The sequence below is a fragment of the Phascolarctos cinereus genome, unplaced genomic scaffold, assembly GCF_003287225.1.
Source record: "Phascolarctos cinereus isolate Bilbo 61053 unplaced genomic scaffold, phaCin_HiC Scaffold_5;HRSCAF=322, whole genome shotgun sequence".
Taxonomy (NCBI): Eukaryota; Metazoa; Chordata; class Mammalia; order Diprotodontia; family Phascolarctidae; genus Phascolarctos; species Phascolarctos cinereus.
The window spans coordinates 469,728,505-469,743,203 of NW_027555958.1; the positions used below are offsets into that span (position 1 = coordinate 469,728,505).

The window sequence follows — 14,699 nt, forward strand, 5'->3', positions numbered from 1 at the left end:
GGATTTTGTCAGTAGTACATGGAAATACTGATGATTTATGTGGGGTTATTTTATATCCTGAAATTTTGTTAAAGTTGTTTCAACTAGCTTTTTTTTTCAGTTGATTATCTGGGGTTCTCTGAGTTTACCATTATATAATCTGCAAACAGTGATTGTTTTGTTTCATCATTGAAGGGTTATACTCAGTTTTGCTAAGTTGTAATCCTAGCTCCTTTGTGTTCTGGAATATCATATTCCAAGCCCTCTGATCTTTTAACATGGAAACTGCTAAATCTTGGGTCATCCTGACTATCATTCCATGATATTTGAATTGTTTCTTTCTGGCTGTTTGAAGTATTTTCTCTTTGACTTGGGTGCTCTGGAATTTGGTTGTAACATTTCTGGGAGTTTGGGATCTCTTTCAGGAGGTGATTGATGGATTCTTTTAATTTTTATTGTACCCTCTGGTTCTAAGATATCAGGACAGTTTTCATTTATAATTTTTTGAAATCAATGATTATGATGCCTAGACTCGATTTTTTTTTTCATGACTTTCAGGTAGTGCAACAATTCTGGGAATTTTTTCTTAGGTAGCTCATTGATGGCTTGTTCAATTTTTCTAAGATAAAAATTAAGTATTATTCTATTTCCTCTTCTGTTAATCTAGGCAATTTAAATTTTTGTGAATAGTCACCCATTTCACTCAGTGTTAGTTTTACTGGTATATATTGGGGCAAAATAGTTCCTAAACAGCTGATCACTTTGGAACTGTTCTCTCTTTACACGTATTGTGTCATTATGCCTGTGACATTATTAAAAACCAAATAGGTTACTTAAATCTTGGCCAATTCTGCTAATTTGAATGGAGATAGGAGGAAATTCAAAAGTAAGCAGAATTCAATTATTGAGGACTTGTAAAAATGCAAGTTAGAACCACCAGAGCAAATTGGCTCTGTGTTTTGAAAGCCTCACACTTAACAGTTTAGTAAAAGGAAAAAAAAGAAGAATCCTGAAGACCCAATTCCCCTGAGACACAAGCCGTGTTAAAAAAGGGACCTGGAAGTGGCTAAACAAGCTTGCAATGGGTGACCATTTTGTGCTCTAATTTTGAAAGGAAAGCCATTTCAGAGATGATAGGAAGGAGAGCCAAAGGGAAGAGCTTGCAATGCTCAACCACGGGTTACTTTTAGGGGCTAATCCTCAATACAAGGGGTTGATTTGTCAAACCGAGGTTCTTAGTCTCTGCAAGTCCCCGCACATCTGAGGCACCTCTGACCTTATCTGCTTGCTTTTGGAGCTAGCCTGCTGCATTGTCAGTCAAGGCCAGAACTCCACGGGACTCTTCCTATCGATGAGCAGGGATCCGTAGGAGAAGAGTGGGCTGGTTTAGGCATTTCAGGAACTTCTGGAGAGACTTTATATAGGCCTCCATACGGAATGCTCTGTGCATTGCAAGAATGCATTGCAGGAAGGTGGGGGGTTGCCTTGAGTGTTGAGGGACACGTGGAGGAGTTTTCGGCCAGGACGATTTGGTTTCTTACCCAAAGGTGAAGGTCTGATTTCCAGTCAACCTTCTGTCCTTATCCCTGTTGGAAGAACTTCACATGATTCACAGCTCATCTGGGGCTAGAATTTTCCTCTAATTAGGAAAGCTTATTTTTTCTTTTCCTTTTATTTTTCTGCTTTTGTCAGTTTAATTTTCCCTGTTTTAATTGGGACAAGCTATTACAAATGCTAAGAAGGCAGTAACCCATGACAACTTCGCACCATGTTTATCTAACTTGTACAACTTGGTTTTTCCATGAAGGGCAACGTGGCGTGATAGATGAGACAGCTGCCTTGGAACCAGGTAGACCTGGATTCAAGTCCTGTCTCGTAGACATACGAGATGTGTGATCTTGAGAAGGGGTCATGCTTAGCCTTCTCTGTGGGGGAGCTGCAGCTAAGAGGATATTATTTGAGCTTCCCCAGAGGCCTTTCTAGAACTGGGGGTACAGACATAGCGTCAACTATACCTCAAGCAATTTGCTGAGGCCAACAAATATTTAACGGAGGGTATCCTCTGAGTCGATCAGAGCAGTTCTTCTCGTCTGCTGAATTGTAGGATCCCCACAGAGCCCAGGTGGAGCTGAATCTGCCCCCGACCATTTACGTGGTCTTTGTGATCTGGTGACACGTGCATTCTGGTCTCCTGCTAAAGGACACGTGTCATCAGTTTTCTAGTTATCCCTTGGTCATCCTGATGGGGGGAGGGGTGGGGGGAGGGAGGCTGCGAGAAAGAGGTTTGTTCAGTGAACGAGGAAGAGTGGCCCACTCTGCAAAGTTTAAGAGAAATGAATGTCCTCACCCCCACCCCTTCTCCTCTCTGTATAACATGTAGGACTCCAAGTTCTCATTCAGACCTCCAGAAAGAGGGCAAGGGCTCTCTCCTTCTCAGTGGCAACGGTCACTGGGAGCACATGGCAGCAGGAATATGTGCTGCTAGGACCTCAGGATCCTAGCTGTCTCTTCTGTTTGGTCTCCTTTTCTCCCCCGCCTGAGCAGAGTCACTGAATAGCAATTCTGAGATGTCATTCTCCAGCCTTGGTAGGAAAAACCTCATGAATTCAAGTGGTCAGGAGCTCCTGGGACCAGGGGCTGATTATATAGCAGCAGGTGATCTCTGTAACATCTTGGAGATGATGAGTCATGTATGTCTGGATGGCTAGAAGATACGGACCTTGAGAGAACCACTCAGATAGTATAGATCTGAGGTCAAATGGTTCAGCAGTTCCATAAAATGTTTCATGCATCAATATTGCCCATGTCAACCTCCTAGAAGAATAAAACAGGAATTGCTTCTTACTGTTTTATGGTTTAAGTATTTGTCCATTTGCCTGTCTCTGTTTTAAACATTTGTTTTCAAGTGGAGGAAATAAATAGCTGTCCCATATTTGATCTACTCTCTTATACAAAGCATAGAAGTAAAGAGTACAGAAATCCATATTGAGCACATTTCTAAGAAGGACCACCCTGTTGATCCTTTTCAGGGGAAACCTTAGACATGAACTATATAAATGCTTTATTTAAAAGATTTCCCTGGGGTCTTTGGGGTGTAGGCTAGGCATAATGAATGAACGATAAAGCATTTGTTAAGTGTTTCCTATGTCCCAGTCTCTGTGTTAAGCCCTTATTCTTTTCCCTACATTGATACTGAGGTAGAATACTTATTTTCAATGTGCAGATTATAAGAATTCTGCTCTTAAAAATCTCAGGAGCCTTGAAAGGACCTCAGACACTACCAAGTGCAGTCTGTACCTAATCGAGAGCTCCCTCCACATGCCACTTATAAATGATTATCCAGGTTCGGTCTGATGACCTTCAGTGAAGGGGGGCTCACTGCCTCCCAAAGGTAGCTTTAAGATAAATGCAGGTTCCCCACCCCCACAAGTCTAATCACCAATGTTTTTGCTGACATCAAGTCTAAACCAATCAATAAACATTTGTTAAGTGCCAACTATGTGCCCAGCCCTGTGCTGGGGGCTGGATCAGCCTCTCTTCAGCTCATTCCCATGGCTCTTGGACTACTGCTACCGACAAGACCTAACATTTATGCAGTGCTTTAAGACTGGCAGAGCTGTAAGCCTGTAAGCTTTCAGTAGGTGCCCACTGCGTGCCAGGGCACTGTGTTAAGTGCTGAGAATACAAAGCACCTTACATATATTAGATGATTTGATCCTCACAACAGCCTTGTGAGTCAGGTACTGTTTTTTATCACCATTTGGCAGATGAAGAAAATGAGGCTGAGAGTGGTTAAGTGACGAGCCTAGCATCACACAGCTAGAAAATGTCTGGGGTAGGATTTGAACTCGCATCTTCCTGTCACCTCATACCTTGACTGTTGCACCAGCTGCTGGTGGGTCTGCCAGCCTCACGTCTCTCCTGACACCAGCTGACCTTCCTAAAGCACAGGTGTTCATTAAATGAATGCCTAGCCAAGAAAGACTGCAGCCCAGCGGGAAGAAGTATGCCATCCTCCCCCCGAATAACTCCTCCAAACAATTCTAAAAAACGGTGCCAGACTGAATCTTGATGGGGAATCCAAGACAAAGTCATGGGGAAGCATTTTTCCAGCCCACATCAGCATGGGGCAGGCCTATGGGCACTAGGGAAGGGAGCTAGCCAGGAGCAGGTTGTGGGGAGCATGCCAGCGCTCAGGGGCCGAAGAGGATGAGGCTGGGAACTAAGGCAAGAGGATGTCCCAGGCCACGCCAGAGAGCCAGGCCCACATCAGGAGGTGGGAACTCTGTTGCTCACTACCCATTTCAAGGTCATACAGTTATCACGGACTGAGGAGGGGGTGCCTGTGCCCAAGGGGGGCCTGCCAAGGTGGGGGGGACAGGGAGCCTGCCAAGGTGGGGGGAGGGCCTCAGGCCTCAGGCTGTGCCCTGACTGGAGAACAAGTCCAGTTCAGAAGCAAACCACGCCAGCTGCGCAAGTCAGCCCCCAGGAACAGAGGGAGGCCTTAATCTGGCTTCCAGGCCAGTCTGGAGCCTGCAGAGGAATGAGTGGGGCAGGAGTCCCAGACCCAACAGGAGCCTGCAGAGGAAAGAGCAGGGCAGGAGTCCCAGACCCAACAGGAGCCTGCAGTTCGGCTGCTCTGAACCAACAGCACTTCACTGTTACCTGGGAGGAGCCGAGTCCAACGGCACCTGCTGTTGCTCTCATCCAAACTGAGGTGAGGAGATGAGCCCCAACTCGGAGTGTAGATGGAGAATGGACAGTAAGGAGGCAGTGATCAGAGCATGGCGGGAGCGCTGGAAGCTTGCGGGTGCCCAGCCTGAGCGGACCCTGAGATCCTGAAATAACAGCAGCAGGGCCCACCTCGACTTTCCCTGCAGAAGTGCACAGGGCACGGCTCTCATGTCAAATCTAAAGTCAGAATGCAGGCTGGGAAAATGAGAAAACAAAAACAAACAAAAAAGAGTCCCATTATTGAAAGTTATTATAGTCACAGTAACACTCACAATACAAAACCAGAAGAAGAAAACGACTCCCAAATATCCACAAGAAAAGCTTAAAAAAAATAGCTTGGTTATAGATTTAACTAAAACTTCTGAAAAGATGAAGCAAGCATTTTAAAAAGCAGTTAGAATGTCTTATAAATGAAATGAGAATGTCAAGAGGAAAAAAATGGAAAAGAATTGAGAGCTATGAAAGAAAGAACCGGAAAAGGAATGAATGGTTTGGACAAAACCCCGGACAAACAGCAAACTCCCTAAAAATTAGAATGTACCAAATAGAGGCTAATGAGTTCATGAGACAACAAGAAATATGAAAATCAAGTCAAAAGACAGGAAAAATAGAAGAAAATACAAAGTATCTCATAACAAAACCAACTGGTTTGGGAAAGAGAAGTAGGAGAAAAAAATTAAGGATTTTTGAACTATCTGAGTGCCATGACCCCCCAACACCAAATCAAATGAACAAATTTAAAAAAAAAAATAAACAAACCTTAGACATCCTATTTTCAAGAAATCTTAAAAGAAAACTGTCTGGCTCTCTTAGAACCAGGGGCAAAGTGGAAATAGAAAGAATTTACCTGTAATTCCCAAGAAAAACAAACAAACAAACAAAAAAGAAACTCTTTGTAACATTAGAGCCAAAATCCAGAGCTTTCATCCAGTTGAAAGAAATATATTGTAAAGAGTCAGAAAGAATTAAAACACTGATGAACTATGGCCAGAATCACACATGACTTGGTCATTCCTCCTATAAACAATCAGAGAGCTTGGAATAAAATAAGCCAGAGGCAAGGACACATGATCAGAACCATGAATACTTTACCCAGAAAACTTTACCCAGAAAACCAAAACAAAAACTGAATATAATCCCATAGGGGAAGAAAATTGATCTTTAATGAAGTAGAGGACTTTTAAGCATTCATAACCAAAAGCCCAGACCTGCACAGAAACTGAAGTGAAAACACAGCAGTCCAGAGCCGTCATGGCAAGCTGAACAAGGATAAATCGCTAACATTCAACTATGGGGAGATGGTGCACGGGGCCTCTCTTACCCATATTATCATCAGGAGCCACAAAGGTAATGTACTGAGACAGAAGGCCTGGGAGTGCTTCTGCTATATCTCGATGATCTTAAAAGAAGAATGTGGGGAAAGGGAAGAGGGAGAGTGAATTTAGGGGAAATTATCTAACATAATAGGAATCTGTACAAACAAGAAAGGAGTGTGGGAAAAGGCTGAAATCTGAATCTCATTCTCATAGGAACAAGTCAAAGGAGGGAAAAATACACACGCAAAGTTTGGTTTAGAAATGTGGTTCATATATTTCACTCAGCAGGAAAATAGGAGGGAAGGGGGAACTAGAAGGAGGGTAGATTAAGGGAGAAATCAGTTTTATGCAAAACAAACTCTAAGGAAGCACAACAATATTTATAGCTTTTTTTCTCAGTGGCAAAGAATGAGGAGGTGCCCACGAATTGGGGAAAGGCCAAACGAACGAAGCACATAAATGTGAAGAACGCTATCATACCGGAAGAAATGATGGGGGGGATGGCGTCGCAGAAACCTGGGAAGACTGGTATGAATTGATGTGAAGTGAGAACTAGAAGACCGACACATATAATGACAACGGTATTGCAAACAGAAACAACTTTGAAACCCTTAAGAAGTGTCGTCAGTGAAATGCCTAGCCAGACACCAGAGGTCTAATTATGAAGCATGATACCTACTCACCTCCTGCTTAGAAAGCAGATGTTTGGGGGGCACAGCAATGTGGAAATTTGTTTTGTGCTTAGTACTATGTCTGGAACATGAGATTTAACAAATGATTTTTCATTCATTCATTCAATGAGTTAATTTATTCCTTATTTATATATTTTTTCTTAGAACACTCTTTACTTTCCAGATTAAGAAACAAGGGCACAGTTTAAACTAATCACCATATCGTATTTGCATAATATTTTCACTCAGGCCAAGGCGGTCTCATTAATCCCATGATCTAGATTAATACTTTGAATTCAAACTAGGCCAGTGGAATGAGAGGTCAGCATGAAGAAACAGGAACATTCCAGGAACCTGAGCCCAGAAAAGGACAAAGGTTTCCCAACACATAAAAAGTCAATGGTTCTGAATAAAAAGATCTGACGAGAACCTACGTAAGCTCTCAACAGTCTTTAGAAAAATACTAAATCACTAACAATGAGAGAAATGTTGATTAAAGCAGCTCTGAGATTTTACCTCATACCCACTGACTGGCAAAGATGATCTAATAAAGAACAATTATGATTGCTGAAGGGGGCAGGCACACCCAGGCACTGTTGGCTGGGCTGTGAAATGGTCTAGCCATTATGGACAGCAATTTGTAATGCTAATCAGAAAGCCACTACATTGGACACACCTTGAACCCAGTGCCACTAGTAGGCCTATGTCCAACTATTCTCTCTCTCTCTCTCAAGATACAGAGAAAAAAAAAACATTTCTAGCTACTTTTTTTGTAGTGGTGAAAAACTGGAAACTAAGGGGAAACCCATCAACTTGGGAATGGCTTAACAGATTATGGCATGCAAAAGTAAAAGAATATTATAGTGTCATAAAAATTATAAAAAGAGAAAACTGGGAGGATTTGATACAGAGCAGAATCAGAACAACTTATATAATAACAACATTACAAAAGAAAACAACTTTGACAAACTAAAAATGTTGACCAATGGAAAGACCGTCCATACGATTTCAGGAGACCAATGATAAATCACGGCACTGACATTCTGAAGGAGAGGTGACTGGCAGCCTGTCACACAAATAGGAAAAAACAACAGAGGGATAAATGGAGATAAACTGATAGATGTTTTCAGAAATGACCTCTGAGTGGACTATTATTTCCTTAATTTGTTTGTTATATGGGAGGGCTTTGAGGGGAAGGGGACACAGTGTGTCATGGTAATATTTCACAAATGCCCAGAATGAAATAGGAAGAAATTCAAAGAAAGTCTCAGACAAGCAGGACAGCTTTGAAACTAACATGTTAAATTTACTTACTTAAAATAATGATGGTTAACATGTATATAGCACTTTAAGGTTTGGAAAGCACTTTACAACTACTATCTCATTCTATTCTCACAACAATCCTGGGAAGTAGGTGGCATTATTATCTCCATTTTACAGATGAGGAAACTGAGGCAGACAAAGGTTAAGTGACTCGCCCAGGGTCACACAGCTAAGTGTGTGAAGCAGGATTTGAACATAAGTCTTCCAGACTCCAGGTCTATCCATTGTGTTACCTAGAGGACTCCAAATTCTATTTGAGTAACAGAGATTCACAGTTTCATATACCAACCTCTTCTTTTGCTCTTTTTATATAGAAATATTTAAGTTTGTTGGTGTTTACCCAGTTCATAATAATAAAAACTGGGGGGTGGAGGTGGTATATGTTTAACAACTCGCTTTAACTCCAGGAAAAAAAAAGTACTTGACACACTTTTAAGTATAATCTGCACTATTAACACTTTCTAAAGTCTAGGGAAAAAAGGGCAAAGGTACATAAAGAAAGATGGTAATGAAAACCCCTAGTGTTGCAGTTATGCATTGTGTAGGTAATGGGCAGCCATGGAGAGCACGTTGGACTGGGCATCAGTTGCCCTCAGTTTAAATCCAAACACTGGTGACATTTAGCAGTGTGACTTGGGACAAATCTGCTCATCTCTCTGAACCTGTTTCCTCATCTATAAAATGGGTTCACTGCCTACTGTAGAGAGTTAAGTGACTCATAGCCATGAAGTGCGACACGAATGTAGCTCTGGGCTAGATGGTTCTGGAGCGCCTCTCTGCTTCCTGGGTATGGTGTAATATTCCAGGGAAGCGTCAGTGCAAATCCACCATTCCAATCTCTCCCCCTTCCCTCCCCCATTCTGGCTCCTCTCCAGTGTTCTCAGACCTTACTCCCTTCCATGTACTCTGTGATCCAGAGACATGACCTCTGAGAGCTCCTGAAACAACACAATCCATCCGGACTCCATGAATGCTCCTGGACTGCCCCTTGGCCTGGGACTCCCTCCCTCCTGCCTTCCCTGGTTTCCTTCCAGTTTCAGTTAAAGCCCCACCCCGTACAAGAAGCCTTTCCCAATTCCTTAAGGCCTTCCCTCGTTGACTCTCTCCAATTTATCTTGTCTGTATTACTGCTCATATGGACTAGTTTGCTTGCTTTCTCCCTCACTGGCCTGTAAGCTCCTCTGGAACATGGATTGCCCTTTGGCTTTCTTCAAATATCCAGTTCTTAGCACACAGTAGGTGCTTAAAAAGGTTTCTTGATTTGTCAGTCATGGCAATCTACAATGGAGGTGAAGCCACACCCAGTGTGACTAGAATCAGGTTAAAATTTTTAACAGAAGGAAAATACAATAGAGCAGAGATAATGTTAATTTGTGGTTTTCTATATCAAAAAGGAGCTCTCAGGAATCCTTATGTATGGCTTACTGGAATGTTTATATCTGATTTTGACAACCCTGTTCTAGAGAGTACTGATCCCCCAGGAGCAGAAAAAGATGAAGTTTCATGATGTCACGGCCAGGTCCGTGAAGCCTGTCTTTTTTCCACATCTTTCTCTGAGGCTGCATCACTTCTTACAACCTGGTTTTCCGGAGAGATTCTCACAGTACTTGTTAAACACCCCACACTCAGCTTTTTCACTGAATTATAGAATATATCCAATGATATCATCAGACAGCCATGGCAGCCAGAGACTTCTGGGAAATTTAGTCTATAGCATTTCCCCTAAAAGAACAAGCCTGAGTCCCAAACATGGTGGGAAATGAAGTGCACAAAGAGATACCTGCGTGCTAGTGTAAGTCATTATTTTAGAAGGGAGCTTCAGGGATGTAAATGCAGGCTGACATTTGGAGAAAGGCCAGGTGAAATTAAGGGAAAGCAAAATGGCAGCTAATGAAGCCTTGTGGGGGCCCAAGGCCAGGTTAGTGAATTACTTGGGCAATCTCAGAAATCTGCTTATCACAGTGCTAAAAGGAAAGCTCAGAAAAAAGGCAGATTTGGGACTTCTAATACCCAGAATTTCTAGACTGGTGAATTAGTTTGCAAGAAAAAACTGTGAAATAGCTTATGAAGATGATACTGAGTGTCTTGCTGTGAATAGACATTGCCATTCAATCTGGTCAGTGGCTTTGTCGAAATCCTTCAGAATCTTCTGCTCATGACCTGCTGGATGCCCAGAGCAGGCAGGCAATTGAGGCCATTGTCTGGACTCTTCAGCCCCTCAAAGATTCAGTAACTGAGGTAACATGATTCCTCACCTCCAATTATCCATACTGTGACTTTTTCCACTCCATTCTCTGTCCTGGTAGCAAAGTGTACTACTCCTCAACAAGGCAGTGTGGTTTAGTGGATAAAGCACTAGACTTGCACCTGAAAGATTTGGATTCAAATCCTACCTAAAATGCTGACTAGCTGTGTGACGATGATAATAGTGCAGACCTCACAGGGCTGTGAGGATCACATGGTTGTGAGCTCCCTGCAACCCTTAAAGCACCAAAGAAACATTAGCTAGTGTGGTTTTGGTGACTTAATATTCAGCGACATTCCGAGTAACCCAAGAGAAGGAGCCTGGGTCTGTACTGGTGTCGTTCTTCCTTGTTACGAGTTGGCCAAAAAGGTACAAGAGAGGAGAGCGATCCCTTGGAATCCGAGGCTGGGAAGCATGTGGTTACTTCAGGTCTGGCAGTAGGTGGGACCAAGGAAGCCAAGGACTGAGTTTCTTTCTTTTCCTTCCTTTCCTTTTCTCTTTGTCCTTTCTTTTTGTCTCTTTGTCTTTCCTTTCTCTTCTAAACACTACAATACACACATTTGAAAAATGATGGTACATGAAAGCATGAACAGGCATTCTTAACCTAGGATTAGTGAACTTTTTTTTTTATTTGGATAACTGTATTTCAGTATAATTGGTTTTCTTTGTAATCCTCTGCATTTTATTTTATGCATTTAAAAACATGATTCTGAGAAGGGCTGCTTAAAACTGATTGCCCAAGAGTAAAGAGATTCAGGCTGCTATTAAAAGAAAAATAAGAGATGTAGTGGATAGAGCTCTGGCCTTTAAGTCAGGAGGACCTGAGTTCAAATTTGGCTTCAGATACTTGACACTTACTAGCTATATGACCCTGGGCAAGTCACTTAACCCTGATTGCCTGGCCAAAAAAAAGCAAAAAAAAAAATAGCATGTGACCTTTAGCAAGATAGTAATAAAAACGTCCCATTTGCCTTCTGGATTCTTTTTATTTCCTGTGCATTTTTTGAGGGTTGGGGTGTTGTTTCTATTATTATCTAAAATACACTTACATTAATTAAGTGCATTCACAGGACTGTCAAAACTAGCTCCTATTTACATAGACAGGCTGCAAAGTGCTTTCTTCCGGGGGCAGGAAATAAAAACGCTGCCTTTAGCCTCTGCCTCATCCCTGCAGGGCCGAAGAATTCAAGCCCAGGTGGCCAGCCTGTGGGGAATGGACTTTCCATAAGGAGGTGGGCCGCTGCTGGAAAGCAGATGTAGCCTGTCACTGAGGCTGCACTTGGAGGCTTGCCTGCCAGAGCTTGGCTCCATGGACCCAGCCTTAAAAACCCAATGTCGGCTGCCTGCTCCCACATTATGGAGCCTCTGGAGAAAACCAAAACATGAGTATAGTGAAAGCAGGTGTTGTCCTTGTTTTACTTTCTGCTACATTGTGAAGTCCTGCTGTATTTCCCTGGAGTCTCCGCGTTTGCCATTTCTTATCAAGTAATCCAGAAGCAGCAAAGCGGCACTGTGGACGGCGCTGGGTCTCCTGCACTTACTAGCTGTGTGACCCCGGTTTGCCTCTGTTTCCTCGTCTGTAAGATGGGGACACATTGAAGAAGGCAATGGCAAACCCCTTTAGTATCTTTGCCCAAAACAAAACCAACATCAAACCCAAATGGAGTCACGAAAAGTAGGGACATGACTGGAAAATGACTCAACAGCAAATCAAGTAATCTGTTCGGCTGCGTTCACTTTGCTCAGTCATTTTGCGATCATGAAGCCACCTGGGCTCTGGTGTGTTTCGGCACATACTATCATGAAGAATGCTGCCATGTCATCTTGTACAAATAATCCCTCCTCCCCTCCCCTGGCCCCCCGACACTCACTTTGCTCGTGTTTTATGACATATAAACAACTACGTACAAATGAGACGCAGGCAGGCAGAACGGGACGTCTGCAGTTACTCAGAATGAAGGCACTGGGTATAAGGGGGAGCAGGAAAGAATGTTTGCAGAAAATGGGATTTTAGCTAAGGCTTGAAGGGAGTCCGGGAAGCCAGGAGGTGGTGGTGCAGGTGAAGACAATTCCAAGATGAACCCCAAGGGAATATGCTTGGATGCCAAGTCTGGAGGAGGGGGTATGCCATGTTCAGGGACAGCAAGGTGGCCATTGTCACTGAAGCACAGAGGTTGTGGAGGGCTGGGGTGCATGCCAGTCCCCTCACAGGCCCCTCTTCCAGCAAAGGGCCACCCCTGTGGTCTCTCAATCATCAGATGGATCACGGGCTCTCCTGATCAGCCCCCATTACTTCACCATCATTATTATCAGGAGAAACAAAACCGAGGGCAATGGAATGTCAATGACACCTTCAGATTATATTCCACAGTAAAGGGACTGTCAGGAAGTGTGTGACAAATGCTTTTGAAAAATGAATACTAAAGACGGAAAGGCAGCTCATCCTTCAGTCCTCTCATTCACTGGCCAGCATGAGGTTCTAGTTAGAGGCAAGCTGAGAAGCAGCAGCCCTTGGATGCCAAGGACAAGACGCCTGCTCACAGACTCAGGAAGCATTCATACCATCATAACATATTCTCTAGTAATGGGCCACATCACTACTTCTAACACAAACAGTGCTCGTCCAACCGAGCTCATTTGGGATGGGCTTTTTGATTTATGAAACCTCTCTCCCCGTCCCTTTCCCATCTCCTGACCTCAGCTCCACTGCAGCTCAATTGGTATTCATGGGTCCTCTCCACTGCAGACCTTTCCCTGGCTCAGAATCACTCCTCTCCTAATGCAGGACGCTGCAGACAGAGCATCATGCTGGGAGCTTATTTTAAAAAATCCTCTCATTCTGACAGCAAGTGGGTATGGAGAAACAGCCAGAGTCACCACTGTAGGCTGGCTGTTCAGATTCTGAGAATCAGTGTGGGAGATGGCCTGAAATGATTTGTTTTTAGAAGAGAGGACCTCTGTATGTTCATGGCAGAAGAGGAGATCGGTTATTAGGGCCAGCAGGTGGGAGCAGGCATGGAGTCAGAGCCCACTGATCTGCACTAGATCCTTCATGTTCTATAGGACTATTGATCACTCTCTACAGCTTTGCAGCCTCACAGAAACAGATACAAATCTGAGGGATGTGTTACAGAGATTCATGAGTGGTAGTAGTATTTTTCCATTACTATTGTGAAAGTGGCACACTACCAAATTTGTGGATGACACAGTGCTGTGAAGGGTGGCTAACATTTGATGGCAGATCCACAATCTGGACAGGTTAGAATAATAGGACTAAAAAATTAGATGAAATTTAATAGGGATAACTGTAAAGTCTTTTATGTGGGTCCAAAAAAATCAACTTGAAAGTACAAGTTGTGGCTCAGGGCAGTTTACATAAAAAAGATCCGGGGGTCTGAGTGGCCTCCAACATCACAATTAGCTGGTAGTGTTGAGAGGCGGCAGTGAAAAAGTGAATGTGATCTCAAGCTGCATCACGAAGTGTATGCTGCGCAGATCCAGGAAGGGTCTTTAGGACTCTTCTCTGCCATGGTCAGAAGACATCTGGAATGGGGGCTGCAACTCAGGAAGACTAATAAACTGGAGAGCATCTAAAGGGCGGGCAGAAAGGTGAACAGCCCCAAAATGACACCACCTGTCTCTTAGTTAAAGGAGCTGGGTATGTCCGTGCCTAATAAATGCTTGTTGACTTAAGAAGAAAAAAGGAAAGAGGATACAACGACCATCTTTAAATATTTGAAAGGATGCCTCACAGAAGAGGGAATAGGCTTGTTGGATAAAGCACTAGACCTGGGGTCTACACGACTCAAATTCAAATCTGACCTGACAATTACTAGCTGGGACCTTGGGCAAGTGATGTCATTATGTACATATGTATGAGGCACCTGTGTGCCTCAGTTTCCTCAACTGTAAAATGGGGCTCATAATAGCACCTACCCCCCAGGGTTATTGTGAGGATACTACAGAAATGCTATCTCAATGTGGCAGGCTAGGGAGGATGAAGAGTTCTCGATGACTTTTGGGTGGTAAATAAGTGACTAGAAGAATGGTGGAGGGGAGGGTTTGGGAAGGAAAGACAATGAGGAGTTCCGTTTGTAACATATTAAGTTAGTTGGAGATGTCCAGTGGGACCAGAGCTGAAGACAGGGACTAGGACTTCATGTACATACCTGGGAGGGTCCACAAAGAGATGAGAGAGGGTGGAAATAACAAAAAGCCTAAAAGAGAAGAGGGCCCAGCAGGAAGGAACACGGGAACTCACCTTTGGGGGATGGAAAACTGAAGAGCAGCCAGATAGGTAGGAGAACCAGGAGGGAGAAATTCCATAGAAATCTAACATCCAAGCTGGTGAGTACTGGTGTCAGATTCTGCAGAGGTCAAGACGCATAAGGACTCCTCATTGGCTAATTGGACTGTCTTTCAAAAGATCCT

The 14,699-nt window shown here is 43.4% G+C and overlaps 1 long non-coding RNA gene across 1 annotated transcript; it reads left to right on the top strand.

Annotated features, from left to right (window-relative positions):
• Positions 1-5,814: 5,814 nt before the first annotated feature.
• Positions 5,815-6,822, top strand: LOC144457876 (uncharacterized). The gene is made up of 2 exons (XR_013487468.1): positions 5,815-6,060; positions 6,416-6,822. It is a non-coding gene; the product is annotated as an uncharacterized LOC144457876 (long non-coding RNA).
• Positions 6,823-14,699: the final 7,877 nt, after the last annotated feature.